This window comes from Nicotiana tomentosiformis, chromosome 12 (genome assembly GCF_000390325.3).
Source record: "Nicotiana tomentosiformis chromosome 12, ASM39032v3, whole genome shotgun sequence".
Lineage (NCBI taxonomy): Eukaryota > Viridiplantae > Streptophyta > Magnoliopsida > Solanales > Solanaceae > Nicotiana > Nicotiana tomentosiformis.
In genome coordinates, this window is record NC_090823.1 from 24779000 (window position 1) to 24793888 (window position 14889).

A 14889-nucleotide genomic window follows, 5' to 3' on the forward strand; every position below is an offset into this window, starting at 1 on the left:
GTCCGAGATCAAGCATGCCTTCATCAAAGGCGAGGTAACCAAGCTTCTTAAAATATGGTCCATACGGGAAGTAAACTACCCCAAATGATTAGCAAACGTAGTAGTAGTCCCTAAGAAGGGGAACAAACTTAGGATGTGTGATATTTAAATAAAGCATGCCCATGGATTCTTTTCCTTTTCCTAATATCGATCGCATGATCGATGCCATGACCAGTCACGAGACCCTCAGTTTTCTCGATGCCTATTACAGGTACAACCAAATACAAATGAACCCGGATGATCAGGAAAAGACCTCGTTCATCACTAAATATGGTACCTACTGCTATAACGTAATGCCATTAGGATTAAATAATGCTGGTGCCACTTATCAACGCCTAGTAAGCCGGATATTCGAAGAACAAATAGGCAAATCTATGGAAGTTTACATTGATGATATGTTAGTTAAGTCCCTGTGAGAAGAGGACCATTTGAAATATTTGCAGGAAACCTTCAGTATATTGAGAAAATACAACATGAAGTTGAACCCGGAAAAATATGCGTTCGGAGTCAGGTCAGGCAAATTTCTCGGATTCATGGTATCTAACCGAGGAATCGAGATCAACCCCGACAAAATCAAAGCTATCGAGGACATCACAGTAGTAGACAATGTAAAGGCCGTACAGAGGTTAATCGGGCGCATAGCCGCCCTAGGGTGATTCATCTCGAGGTCCTCAGATAAGAGCCATCGATTTTTCTCACTGCTAAAGAAGAAAAATAACTTCACATGGACTCCGGAATGCCAACAGGCCTTGGAGGAGCTTAAACGATACTTATCGAGCCCGCCGCTACTTCACACGCCGAGGGCAGACGAACAACTGTACTTATATTTGGGAATATCGGAGATAGCCGTAAGTGGAGTCCTAGTTCGGGAAGAATAAGGTACGCAATTTCCGATTTATTATGTTAGATGGACCTTGGGCGAGGCCGAAACTAGATATCCCAACCTAGAAAAATTGGCGCTCGCTTTGATAAGCGCCTCTAGGAAACTAAAATTGTACTTTCAATGTCACCCCATATGTGTTGTAACAACTTATCCATTGCAAAATATTATGCACAAACTCGAGCTTTCTGGATAGTTGGCCAAATGGGCCATGGAAATCAGCGGGTATGATATTGAATATTAACCCCGAACAACCATTAAGTCTCAAACTCGGATACGTCCTCAGGAATATGGACCCTCTTTATGGACGGTGCATCAAACGCAAATGGGTTCGGACTCGGCATCGTACTAAACTCGCCCACAGGAAATGTGGTTAGACAAACTATTATAATTGTGAAATTGACTAACAACGAGGCCAAATATGAGGCCATGATTGCAGGTCTCGAACTAGCCAAAGGCTTGAGAGAAGAGGCGGTCGAAGCCAAATGCGACTCCCTCTTTGTGGTGAATCAGGCTAATGGAACCTTCGAAGTAAGAGAAGAACAAATGCAAAGATACCTAGATAAGTTACAAGTAACTTTGCATCGATTTAAAGAATGGACTTTGCAACACGTGCCTCGAGATCAAAATAGTGAAGCCGATGCCCTCGCAAACTTAGGGTCATCGGTCGAGGAAAACGAGCTCAATTTGGGGGCTGTCGTGCAACTCATGAGGTCAGTAGTCAAAGAAGGCCACGCCGAGATAAACTCCACAAGCTTGACCTGGGATTGGAGAAATAAATACATAGTATTTGAAGACCGGGAAACTTCCCTCAGATCCAAAAGAAATGAGGGCCCTGCGCACAAAGGCAGCATGATTCACCTTATCCGAAGACAGAACCTTGTTCAGAAGAACGTTCGATGGTCTACTAGCGATATGTATGGGGCCGGGAGATACCGAGTATGTTTTGAGGGAAGTTCACGAGGGCACTTGCAGAAATCATTCCAATGCGGAACCATTGGTTCAAAAGGTAATCAGAGCCAGATATTACTGGATAGACATGGAAAAAGATGCGAAAGAGTTTGTTCGAAAATGCGACAAATTCCAAAGACATGCACCGATGATTCACCAACCCGGGGAACTACTACATTCTGTCTTGTCACCATGGACATTCATGAAATGGGTAATTGATATCGTTGGCCCTCTTCCATAGGCACCAGGTAAAGCTTAATGTATTCTATTTATGACTGACTATTTTTTTAAGTGGGTTGAAGCACAGGCCTTCGAGAAGGTTAGGGTAAAGGAAGTCATCGACTTCATTTGGGACCACATCATATGTCGGTTCGGGATGTTATCTAAAATTGTGTGTGACAATGGGAAACAGTTCATCGGTAGCAAAGTAACCAAATTTCTCGAAGATCATAAGATCAAAAGAATCCTATCAGCACCTTATCATCCTAGTGGGAACGGGCAAGCCGAATCGACCAATAAAACCATCATCCAAAATATTAAGAAGAGGCTAACCAACGCCAAAGGAAAGTGGAAGGAAATTCTGCCTGAAGTTCTTTGGGCATACCGCACAACCTCAAAATCCAGTACCGGGGGTACCCCATTCTCATTGGTTTATGGCACCGAAGCTCTGATACCGGTCGAAGTAGGAGAGCCTAGTATTAGGTTCCGATATGCAACAACGGAATCAAATGACAAGGCCATGAATACGAGCCTGGAACTATTGGATGAAAGGCGTGAAACCGCCCTCGTCAGATTGGCCGCCCAAAAACAACGGATCGAGAGATGCTACAATCGAAGAGCCAATCTTTGATATTTTAATGTCGGAGACTTAATGCTAAGGAAAGTCACCCTCAACACCCTAAATCCGAACGAAGGGATATTTGGTCCGAATTGGGAAGGGTCGTACCAGATTTTCGAAGTCACCGAAAAAGGGTCCTACAAGCTCGGAATGATGAATGGAGAACAACTACCGAGAAATTGGAACATATCTTACCTAAAACGGTATTAATGCTAAGGTATGACCCCATTTCATTTCCTTTTTTCAGACTAACACTTGCAGGTGGTCAACGAGAAACGACAATGGATTGTTCGGCGAACGACACTAAGTCTTTAGGTCTGAAAGCACGTGTTGCACTCCTTTTTTCTTAGACCAGTTTTGTACCAAATGAGTTTTTTGGCGAGGTTTTTAACGAGGCAACAATGAATCATGCTAACTTAGAATCAAGCCCGATTACGAATCGGCACCGAAGATCAATTCAACAATATCCGAGGTTCCTTTGCAATCAACCTCAAATACTAGGGGGCTACCCTCGGATATGCATTATCTCCAAATATCAACTCTAGTGAGGAAACTACTTCATAAAGGAAGAGTCTCGATATATAGGATTTATTGTAAGGGCCAAACAGTTAAAAATACCGTGCCCACATAGATTGCTCGAGCCCAAGCATAAAATATGTACGCATGAATGGCTGATTTGATGGATAATAAATAGAAGTACTTTCCTTGCAATCATCTTATGTTTTAAAATTTTTCCTCTTTACATCCCATAAAGAGCTTCGTACTTCCGAAAATAACGAGCCCAAGGGAAATACATAACCGGAATGCGAACGACCACTCCCTCACTCGAGGACTACCGTCCAACTCAAACAGCACAAGTCACTGGGCCTCGGGGAAAAAATACCTATTAGGCAACTCCCCTATTTCTAAAGGCCACGGCCACCCCACTCGGGGACTGTTATCTCAGGCTAGCCTGAATAACTTGGTAAATAGAAACCCAATGGTAAGCTCCCGAACTAAAAGGCTACGACCAAATTAACACGGCTCGGAGACGTCCAAAATCCGTAACAAAAACTAGGCCTTCGAAAAAGAAATATTTTCACAACCAGTTCTAAAGACTACCCTCGGCAAACAAGTAATGAACCCCTGAGATGCCTCAAAACAAAATAATATAAATGCATGGTTTGTCCGAACTTACACAACCTAAGTTATTTTATGCTAAGGCATTCTGACCTTTGCGAATACAAGTAATAAAGCAAAGAAAAAATTTGAGAACCGAAAGGGGAATAGAGCCTTATATATATATGATAATTCTTTTTTACAAAGGCCAGAATGGTCTAAATTTACAATGGCCAATACGGCCTAAAAAGATGCAAAAGAAAGAAAAAATATAAATGCCTAAGTGGCCTGGTCTTCATCGGAGGCAGCATCTCCGTCTTTAGACTCGCTTAAGCTCTCGGAATCCTCCTCGGGAAAGGCCACTTTTCGGGCCCTGGCTTTCTCCGCTTTGGAATTCTCGATCTCGGACAGAATATCGAAGCACTGAACATGAAATCTCTCGAGGGCTTCCCTTCGAGCTTGCCATTTTGCATGATCCACCATGCTCTTGGCCTTCGCATGTATGGCCTCGGCATCGACTTTGAATTGGGCCACTTTAGCATCAACTTTGGTGTTGACCACGACCATCTCAGATTTGACCACTTCGAGTTCATTGGCTAAATTTGCCTTATCAGAAATAGCCAAGTCCAGTTGAGATTGAAGCTCCTCAATTTTCTTGACCTGCACCGAGGCCTTCTCTTTTGCAGCTTAGAGCTGGGTCTCGGTCGACTCCAGTTGTGCTTGGACGGTTTCCTTTTTCGAGGCTAAGATGTCCATATTCTTCTTGAATTCTTCAGTCTCAGCTTGTATTGCATCTATCTGTGTCTTGAGATGCCGGATCTGTTTGAGCCTCTTCTGGATCTGCAGGATCGGATCGTTAGTTACTATCTCTAATTCGTCTTTACTATCGTGAAGCACTCGAAATACCTATTCGGCCATCTCGATATGCTCACTCTGAGCCGCTTTCAAATCGGCCTGGAGCTTCTCACTCAGAAGCCTGTAAGTATCCCCCTTATCGGTGAGTTCTCGGACCTCAGCCTCGTGCTCCTCTCGGATTCTGAAGAAAGCCTCATGATGCAACACCAAAGCCTGCAATCATGAAGAAAGATGTGGAATTATTTATAACTTCAAGTTTAAAATGAATAATAAAGTGACCTTCGAACTTACTCTATTCAATACATGTTGGGCCTCGTTAAACAGGCAAGGCGCCTCCACCGTATTCATCACGACCTGGTCTTCCTCGGTCACCAAGCATCTAAGGTAGCTAGGAACCCCCACGGGGGGAGAGAAGACTCGAGCATCCTTCGGGATAGAAAAAGTTATCAACCTCTTACGGTTGGGGTTAACACTTGGAGCAAGTCACATCATACTTTTTGCAAAAGGCAATGATGTTAGGGTCTAAGGGACCCAACATGAAGGGATAAGTATAAATACTTAGAAAACCCTCCACGTGGGTAGTGAACGATTCTTCAGGCGAAGGAACCACCACATGCTTATTGACCCAATTGCAGTCCTCTTTAACCTTGGTGATGAGATCCTCGGTGATTGTGCATATGTATCTCGAGAGAGGCTCACATTGACCCGGTACCAAGGAGGTGTTTTCCACCTTAAAATCGGCAATAGTAGGGCACCCTGCTAGAACGAATTCCTCAGGGTGAGGTTCCGCTACAGCCCAGCCGCCGGCGGGTCATGATACAGAAGCGACCTCCTTTTGCGGTACAATCTTAGAAGTTTTTGCCATTGAAGAATAGAAGGAAAGAGAATTAAGATGGTATGCATTTTGATGAAAGTTCAAAACATTTTGGGTACAATAGTGCAAAACAAAGGGATTTTTGAAGAAAAACACAAGAATAGAAAGAGCTTTGAGCGTAAAGTCTGAATGAAGAAAAATTGGGATACTTATAGCTTGATGCTGACGGTCCAGAACCGGTAGTGTCCAACCAGCGCCTGACAGGCATTTAATGCCTTGATAACTGGACCGACAAGACGTTTAGATATCCATTTGCCGTTTACTTCATAGTCAGGTTCATCGCTTACATCATAGCCCATCGAGATGGGATTCAGAAATTCATATCATTTCTCGTCGTCTTCTCTCCGAGAAACAAGGGGACTATCTGTATACGGCCAAAACCGGGCTCGCCCCTTGCTTGACCAATCGAAACTAGAATATGATAAGGACCAACCTAGAGTCGTATCGAAGCGAGGTGTGAAGTTATATTGCCAAGCTCGAGACCCTGGGACCGAACAAAATCTAGATCGATGGAAGTTTGCTGAGCAGGATAACAGAAAAACGAAATATCGGCAATCGAGAGTGGATCACGGCAGAGATCTCGGCATATATCAAGGATAAGATGATTAATTAGCCAATCATGAGATTTCTTCATTTAGAAATATACCAAGAGTATGATTCCCCTACTATATAAAGAGGGTCTGAGCATTTGTAAAACCCATGACATTTATGCAACATAAAGCCATACATTGTCTTTCATTATCTTGTTATTTTGTTCGTATATCATTTGAAACTTCTCTTAGTTCAAGAAGTGATCGAACTCGAGGGCCAATGCTATTCAATTAATTTGGTTTGCATTTATTTCTTTTATTATTAAATTCAATATTAATATATTCTCTTAATTTGTGCCAGGTTATATTATCTATCCTTTAAACCGCGTATAAATTCAATTGTTATCCATTTTTAGGGTAAACAAACTTAAATACGAAAGAAAAGCTAAGTGTGATAGACCGATGTTGATGCACTTGGACAAATTTCAAGTAGAAAATTGCACATAATGACATTGAAAATATGTTCTTGAACTTTTGGCCCCTGCTTATTCTATGGATATGGATAAACCTTCAAGGTTAAAAGTCAAAAGTTTTGTCCACGAGGCAAAACGAGTTAGGGGCAAGTTGAGAATAGTGGATTGCTCAGATGGTCAATATCCACTTCCTACAATTCCAGGGTCATGGGTTCGAGTCGCCATAAGAGCGATAACTCTAACAAAAGGGAGGAAAATCTACAAAAACCAAAAAAATAAGGGGCAAGTTGGGTAAAAGTTCTAGATCAGCCACTACAAAGGCCATTATGTAAATCACTGAAAATAATTGCAGTGATATGACACCATAAAAGGTGGTCTTAAATTTGTTTCAGTGACATAAGCAAACCTCCTTTGTCAAAAATCTAAAATTTTACCGATGAAACAAAACTTTTTAAAACTTGAAGGTTTACTCATTGGGCAAGTAAGATTAAAGGTTCAAGGCCACCCATTCCGATCCAAAGACATTATTATAAAACAACCCTAAGACTATATGCAAGGCCCAACATAATATTTGAACAGATCAGTATGCAAAGAAGGATCCAAAGTATACTCAATGGATAAGACATTGAAGGAAAAAATCACTATAAGTCAAAGATTTAAAGAAGAATAATCAAGCATGAAGCTATACAGAGACTGGAATAAGCAGGGGCGGAGTTAGAGTATCAGGAACGGGTTCGGCCGAACCCAATAGTTTTCGTTCGAACCTTGTATTTATTTTATAAAATTCATTGAATATGTGTAAATTATTAATTTTGAACCCAGTAATTTAAAACGATTAGAATTCCGAACTAATAAACCTAAAAGTCTAGCTCCGCCTTTGGGAATAAGCTGTCAATATTCAAGCTAAAAGGAAAGATTGACTACCACTAAGAGGATGTATATTCGAATACCATTCAAGGATTAGAGCATTACAATGAAAGTTAGTACCAAAAGTATTTATGGTATCAACTTTCAAAGGAAGGATTGAGATGCAGCCATCCTTATCATTGTTTACCCTCAAAACCAGATAACAATTGAATTTATAGGTGGTTCTTAGGATACATGATTTAGTTTGATACAAAATAACATATCAGATTGCAATTAAAATAAGTAATGAAGAAGTAAATACTAACCACACGAGTTGAACAGTCTTAGCCTAGGAAGGTTTGCCACCTTCGAGCCGAAAATCCTTTTATTGATCTCAGAACAGAAACAACCAGAGAGTAATAAGAACTTGACGAGAATAATAATATATTGCTTTGGGATGGATGTTACAATATGTTTTACAAGTAATCAGACCCCCTTTATATAGTAGGGGAGTCCTACTTTAGGTACAATTCTATAAAAGGTAAAAATCTCCTGGTTTGCTAATTTGTCGGTTCTTTATTGATACGTGCCGAGATTCCCGCAGAAATATCCGATCGGTTACGGATATTTTGGCCTTCCGTTATTTCGATCTTCTGTTGGTTATTCCGGCAATGTTTCCTTGAGCTTATTCGGGGTCCGGGTTGATTCCAGGATCATGGGCTCAATGTTTTTTAGGATGGACATTCTGACCTCGTGTTCTGGTTCGATGAGACTCGGGGTCGATATTCAACCCTTCGCATTCCGAGACCGATCTGTCATGCAATAGTCGAGCCCGATTTCAACCGTATACAGATAGTACCCTCATTTTTTGGAGAGTAAACGACGAGAAAAGATATGAGCTTCTGATTCTCTCCTCGGTAGTCCGCGTCAAAAATGACAAAATGAACGAAACGTCTCGTCAGTCACGTCTTAATGGCATTAAATGCTTATCAGTTGCTGGTCGACCATCCTGGTTTTGAACCATCGTTTGGAAATTATAAATATCCCCCTCTTCATTCATTCAAACTTTACATCCAAATCATCTCTACTCTTGTTTTTCAGAAATTTCAACACTTCCCAGTATTAAATTTCTGGCTATTCTGTAATCCTTTTACAAGAACTTCAGCTCTATTTTTATCCCCAACCATCAAGCTTAATTTTTAAACTTCCTCTCTTTTATTCATTTATCAAAGAAATAGCGAATACTTTAAAATCCGTTCCCCAAAAAGAAACTCCCTCTGCCTCGCGACCGGCTGTAGAGGAAAATGTTTTGTCTACTGCTACCGAGGAACCGATACCAAACCTCCTCTAAAAATGTTCATCCCCAGGGCGTGCTCGACCAGTGCTGATTTCAAGACCGAGAAGCCCTCCTCGGTACCAGGTCGGTGTGAGCCGGTCTCGAGATATATTTGCTCGATCACCGAGGACGTCCTTTTCGAGGTCAAGAAAGATTACAACTGGGCTAATAAGTACGTAGTGGTCCCCAAGCCCGAGGAAGCCATTACTACCAACGTGGAGGGATATTTAATTGTTTACACTTATCCCTTCACACTGGGCCATTTGGACCCGGTCATTATTGCCTTCTGTAAAAGGTACGAGGTGACCCTTGGTCAAATTCATCCTTCTTTTTGGAGGATAGTAATTCTCCTCCATTTTTTCGTAAGTAAGATCGAGGGGTATCCCTTCACCCTCGACCATCTCATGCGCTTATATAGTCCCCAAATTTATCGAGGGGGACTAATCAAGCTTGCTCATCGATCCAGTAAGGTCCCGTTCTTGAGCATCAACGAAGATCGGGATCGAGGCTCGTTAGGCCGCTTTGTCAGAGTGAAGACCTCAGATTTGATCCCAGTTGAGCATATACCATTTCTTGAGAAGTGGAACATGGCATGTAAGTATAATCTTGCTTTCAAGATTTTATTTATCGCTTTTCCTTTTCCTCCCTTCTCATCGATGTTTTATGGTGGTGCAGCTATTGCCCGGAAGTCAGATGCAGTTCTTCGACTCAAGGAGTGGGTCAATGGCATTGTCTCGCAGAAACCGTATTCCAAACACGCATTGCGCGATCTTTCAAAGGGCCATTGGGAGGCCCGTTCTCATGGTGAGATTCTTTTCTTGAGTGGACAACACTTAGGTTTCCTCCGTGCTACTGAGCTCTTACTCATTTCTTTTTTCTTTGCAGGTCTTCCCAAGGATGTCGCAGTGAGGCCCCCATCCGGTGACGAGGATTTCCTCGCCGAGTCCCCTATTCCGAGACAAGGTGGGGAGAAGAAGAGAAAAAGGGCTTCGAGTTCTCTGAACTCGGAGAAGAAAAAATCGAGGAGGAGGCTGGTGCGCAAATTTAAAGAAAGCACTAGTGCCTGAGAGCTCCCACCAGGCTCACTCCACCGGTAGAGGGCTGAATCCAAAGAAGAAGAAGCCTCAGAATAGGTGGCTCGCGTGTGGTAGCAGTTCGATGGAGGAGGGGCCCCTAAACCAGAAGGAGGCTACACCGAATCGTCTCGAATGTGGGGGGCCGATGAAGAGGTAGTGGCCGAGGCCTCCGAACCAAAGAGTGGCGAGGCCGTTTTGCCTCAAGTTAGGGAGGCCAACAAGGAGATCGTGGTTGGTGCTTCTCGAGTAGATGACAATTCCCCGAAGGACGTACTTGGAGTGATGGATATCTCCGAGCCACCTTCATTTACTGACTCTATGATCAACGAGGCTCAGATGCTGATAAGTCACCTCAACGAAGGGCCCCAAGGGGTGACAGACCCCTTTCACAACTTTTTTGACAACATAGACTCTACCTTTACGGAAGACGTCATCGGGTTGGGTGGCTTACCGATGCCAAGGAAGAGTCTATCTTCTGGGGACCAGCAGGCCTTCTTCAAGTCTGACATAGTCAACCGGTTCCCAGCTCTAAGCGCGAATCTTGACCGGAAGTGGTCGGTTATCATGTCTATTTTGGAGGATGCCCGAGTCCTTTCTGCCCCCGTAGGGATCGCCAGTTATCTTCAGTGCATGGTGACCGAAGAGGATCAAGCAAAGATGAACGAGGTGGAAGCTCCCTTCCTGTTTAACGAAGCACAAGATGCGTTAAATCGGGTAACTTCAGATGCCTTTTGATGACCTCTATTATGCATTTAGATTAAGTCATAAATAATCGTAACTTTTTCTTTGTGCTTATAGGACTCCGTGCTTCATTACGAGAGTTTTCTCCGATATCGGGAAGAGTTAAACCAACAAGAGGACAAGACTCGAGGGCTTACTGAGGAGAGGGATGCTTACAAACTTCTTAGTAGGAAACTCCAGGCTGAACTAGAGGTGGCTCGAAAGGAGCATGCCAACCTGGTCGAGTAGGTACGAAGAGTATTTGAGATTAGTGACGATGAGTCAGATAAGATGGCTAATGGTCCGAACCCGCAGGTCCCAAAGAAACTCGATCAAAACAAGCAGCTCCAGGCGGAGGTGGATGCGGTAAAGGCCGAGGCCAAAGAATGGAAAAGAAACATGGACCGCTTGGCCTCAGAAGATGAGACTGCCTGAGCATAGTTGGCTTCGGCTGAGATCCAGCTCGAGCTATGAAGGAAAAAGGGCTTGGTGCAGGCCAAAAGGATCGAGGAGCTTCAGTCTCAGCTAAATTCGGTTGTTTCCAATCGAGAAAACCTAGCCAAGGAGCTCGAGATGGCCAAGTCGGAGGCCAAGGTAGTTAAGGTCGACACCGACGAGATTGTGGCCGTTTATAAGGCTGATGCTGAGGCGGCTCAGGTTCGAGCAAGGGATATCATCGAGCACGTGAAATGGAAATCTCGACGGGAGGCCTTCAAGGAAATTCATGCTCGGGGTTTCGACTTATCGGCTGAGATTGAGAGTGCCAAGGAGCTCGAAGCCGAGGCCAAATAACTGGCCTTTCCCAAAGACGATGAAGGTTCTGAAGATTTGAGTGAGTACGATGGTGGCGAAGACCCCGAAGGTGATAATGCAGCTCCCGGTGATGACTAGGCCACTTAGGCTCTTTTAGATGTTTTTGTTTCTTGCTTTTCGTATTACCCTTTTGTTGAGGCTGTTTGGCCTTTGTAAAAATTTGTATCAGGGCTGTTCGACCCTTGTAAAAAGAATTTTTGATATGTATATAAGTCTTTTTCCCTTTAACAACTTTTGAATTTTCCCTCTGCTTTATTACTTATATTTGCAAAGATCTAAATGTCTTAGCATAAAGTAGTTAGGTTACGTTCGGAGGTTCGAATAAACCTTGCCTTTAACATTATTTTGTTTTAAGGCATTGTGGGAATTCGGTATTACCAAAAACTTTTTCCCAAAGTAGTTTAGATTTTAGTTTGCCGAAGGTAGCCTTTGGAACCAGTTATGAAATTTTTTGAAGGCCTTGTTTTTGTTACGGGTCTCGGATGTCTCAGAGCCGTTTTAGTATGGCCATAGACTTTTTAGTTCCGGTGTTGCCCAGTGGGCTTTATTCGAGTTATTCAGGCTTTGCCTAAGATAATAGTCCCCGAATGGGGGTGGCCATGGCCTTTAAGGTTTGGGCGTTGCCTCATAGGTCTTATGCCCCTGGGCTCCGATTGCCCGAGTTGTTCGAGTTTGATTTTGGACGGCAATCCATGATTGGGGTGTTCATTTGAACCTTGGTAAAGGCGACCCTTGAGCTCGGTACCTTTAGGTGATTGAATGTACGAAAATCCTTAAAAGAAAAAAAAGAAGAGAAATTCTTAAAGGAACAAGATATTTATCCGCAAGGCAGAAACTTCTTTTATTATTGGGCGTGATAGTTACACATGTGTACAGGTGTCATACCAGGGCTCGAGTAGTCTTTGTGAGCATAAATCATGTGGCCGTTTGTCCCTTACAGTAAATCTTACTGATCGAGCCGAGATCATTGAATCGTAAAATTTCCTTCCTTGCTAAAGTTGTTATCCGAGGGTGATGACCCCCAGTGTTCGGGACTAAGCATAAAGAGGCCTCAAATACTGCTGTCGTGACCTTCGATATCGGTTCATAACCGGCCTTCAATTCTAAGTTAGCACGATTACCATTGCCTCGTTAAAAACCTTGCTGAAAAACCCATTTGGGACAAAATCAATTCAAGGGAAAAAGCATGCAACACGAGCTTTCAGACCTAAATATTGTATCGTTTCTCGATGATTCCCTAAAAATGTTAGTTCGGAATGTAAATAAATAAAAGGAAATGAATGGGATCGTACCTTAGCAATAGTATCGCTTCAAGTGAGCTATGTTCCAGTTGTTCGGTAGTTTCTCATCGTTCATCGTTCCAAGTTTGTACGATCCTTTACCGGTAATCTCGATAATTTAGTAAGGTCCTTCCCAGTTCGACCCCAATTTTCCTTCGTTCGGGTTTTGGGTGTTCAGTGTGACCTTCATTAGTACTAAGTCCCGGTATTGAAGTTTCGAAGGTTGGCCCTTCGATTGTAATACCTTTTGATCCGCTATTTTTGGGCGGCCAACCGGACAAGGGTGGCTTAGCGCCTTTCATCTAATAGCTCCAGGATCGTACTCATGGCCTCGCCATTTGATTTCCTTGTTGCATATCGGAATCTAATACTTGGTTCTCTCACTTTGACCGGTATTAGAGCTTCGGCGCCGTAAACCAATGAAAATGGGGTGGCCCCGGTACTGGACTTCGAGGTCGTTCGGTATGCCCATAGTACTTCGAGTAGGATTTCCTTCCATTTTCCTTTGGCATGGGTTAACCTCTTTTTAAGGATTTGGATTATGGTTTTGTTTGTATATTCAACTTGTCCATTCCTACAAGGGTGATAGAGTGTTGATAGGATCCTTTTGATCTTGTGGTTTTCAAGAAATTTGGTTACTTTGCTGCCGATGAATTATTAAACATTGTCACATACGATCTCGGCCGGCATTCCAAACCGACATATGATGTGGTCCCAAATGAAATCGATGACTTCCTTCTCCCTGACCTTCTCGTATGTCTGGGCTTCAACCCATTTAGTAAAATAGTCAGTCATAAACAATATGAATTAAGCCTTACCGGGTGCCCATGGAAGGGGGCCGACAATGTCCATTCCCCATTTCATGAACGGCCATGGTAAGAAAACCGAATGCAGTAGCTCCCCGGGTTGATGAATCATCGGAGCGTGCCTTTGACACCCATCACATTTTCGAACGAACTCCTTTGCATCCTTTTCCATGTTAATCCAGTAGTAACCAACTCTGAATATTTTTTTGAACCATCGATTTGACGCCCAAATGATTTCCACAGGTACCTTCATGGATTTCCCTCAAAACATACTCAGTATCCCCTGGCCTTAGACCTATTGCAAGTGGGCTATTGAATTTTCTTCTGAACAGGGTTCCGTCTTCGGACAGGCTAAACTGGGCTGACTTTGTTCGTAGGGCCCTCGATTCTTTTGGATCCGAGGGTACTTTCTCGATCCTGAGATATTCCACATATTTATTCCTCCAGTCCCAAGTTAGGATAGTTGAGTTGATCTTGGCATGGTCTTCTTGCACCACCGATCTCATAAGTTGTATGACTGCCCCCAAATTGAACTCGTCGTCTTTGACCAATGACCCTAAGTTAGCGAGGGCATCGGCCTCACTGTTTTGATCTCGAGGAACATGTTACAAAGTCCATTTTTTGAACCGATGTAATGTTACCTGCAACTTGTCTAAGTATATTTGCATTCGTTCTTCTCTGTCCTCGAATGCTCCATTAAATTGGTTTACCACAAGAAGGAGTCGCACTTGGCTTCGATCACCTCCGCCCCCAAGCTTTTGGCTAGTTCAAGGCCTGTAATCATAGCCTCATATTCGGCCTCATTGTTAGTCAATTTTACAGTTTAATAGATTGTCTAACTACATTGCCTGTCGGTGGCTTCAATACGATGCCAAGTCCGGACCCTTTTGCGTTTGAGGCGCCATCCGTAAAGAGGGTCCAGATTCACGAGGAAGTCCCTGAGTTAATTAATAACTCTCTTTCGAACTCGGGTATTAGGGCCGGCATAAAGTAGGCCACAAAGTCTGCCAAGATTTGAGATTAATGGCGGTATGGGGTCGGTATTCAATATCGTACCCACTTATTTCCACGACCCATTTGGCCAACCGGCCCAAGAGCTTGGGCTTATGCATAACGTTTTTCAATGAGTAAGTAGTTACGACACCTATGGGGTGACACTAGAAGTATGGTTTTATCTTCCTAGAGGCGCTTAGCAAAGCGAGCGCCAGTTTTTCTAGGTGAGGGTACCTAGTTTCGGCCTCACCTAGGGTCCTGATAACATAGTAAATTGGAAATTGCGTACCTTGCTCTTCCCGGACTAGGACTCCACTTACCGCTATCTCCGAAATCGCCAAGTACAAGTACAGTTGTTCGTCTGCCTTCGGTGTGTGAAGCAGCGACGGGCTTGATAGGTATCGTTTGAGTTCCTCCAAAGCTCGTTGACATTACGGGGTCCATGAGAAGTTATTCTTCTTCTTCTTCTTCTTCTTCTTCT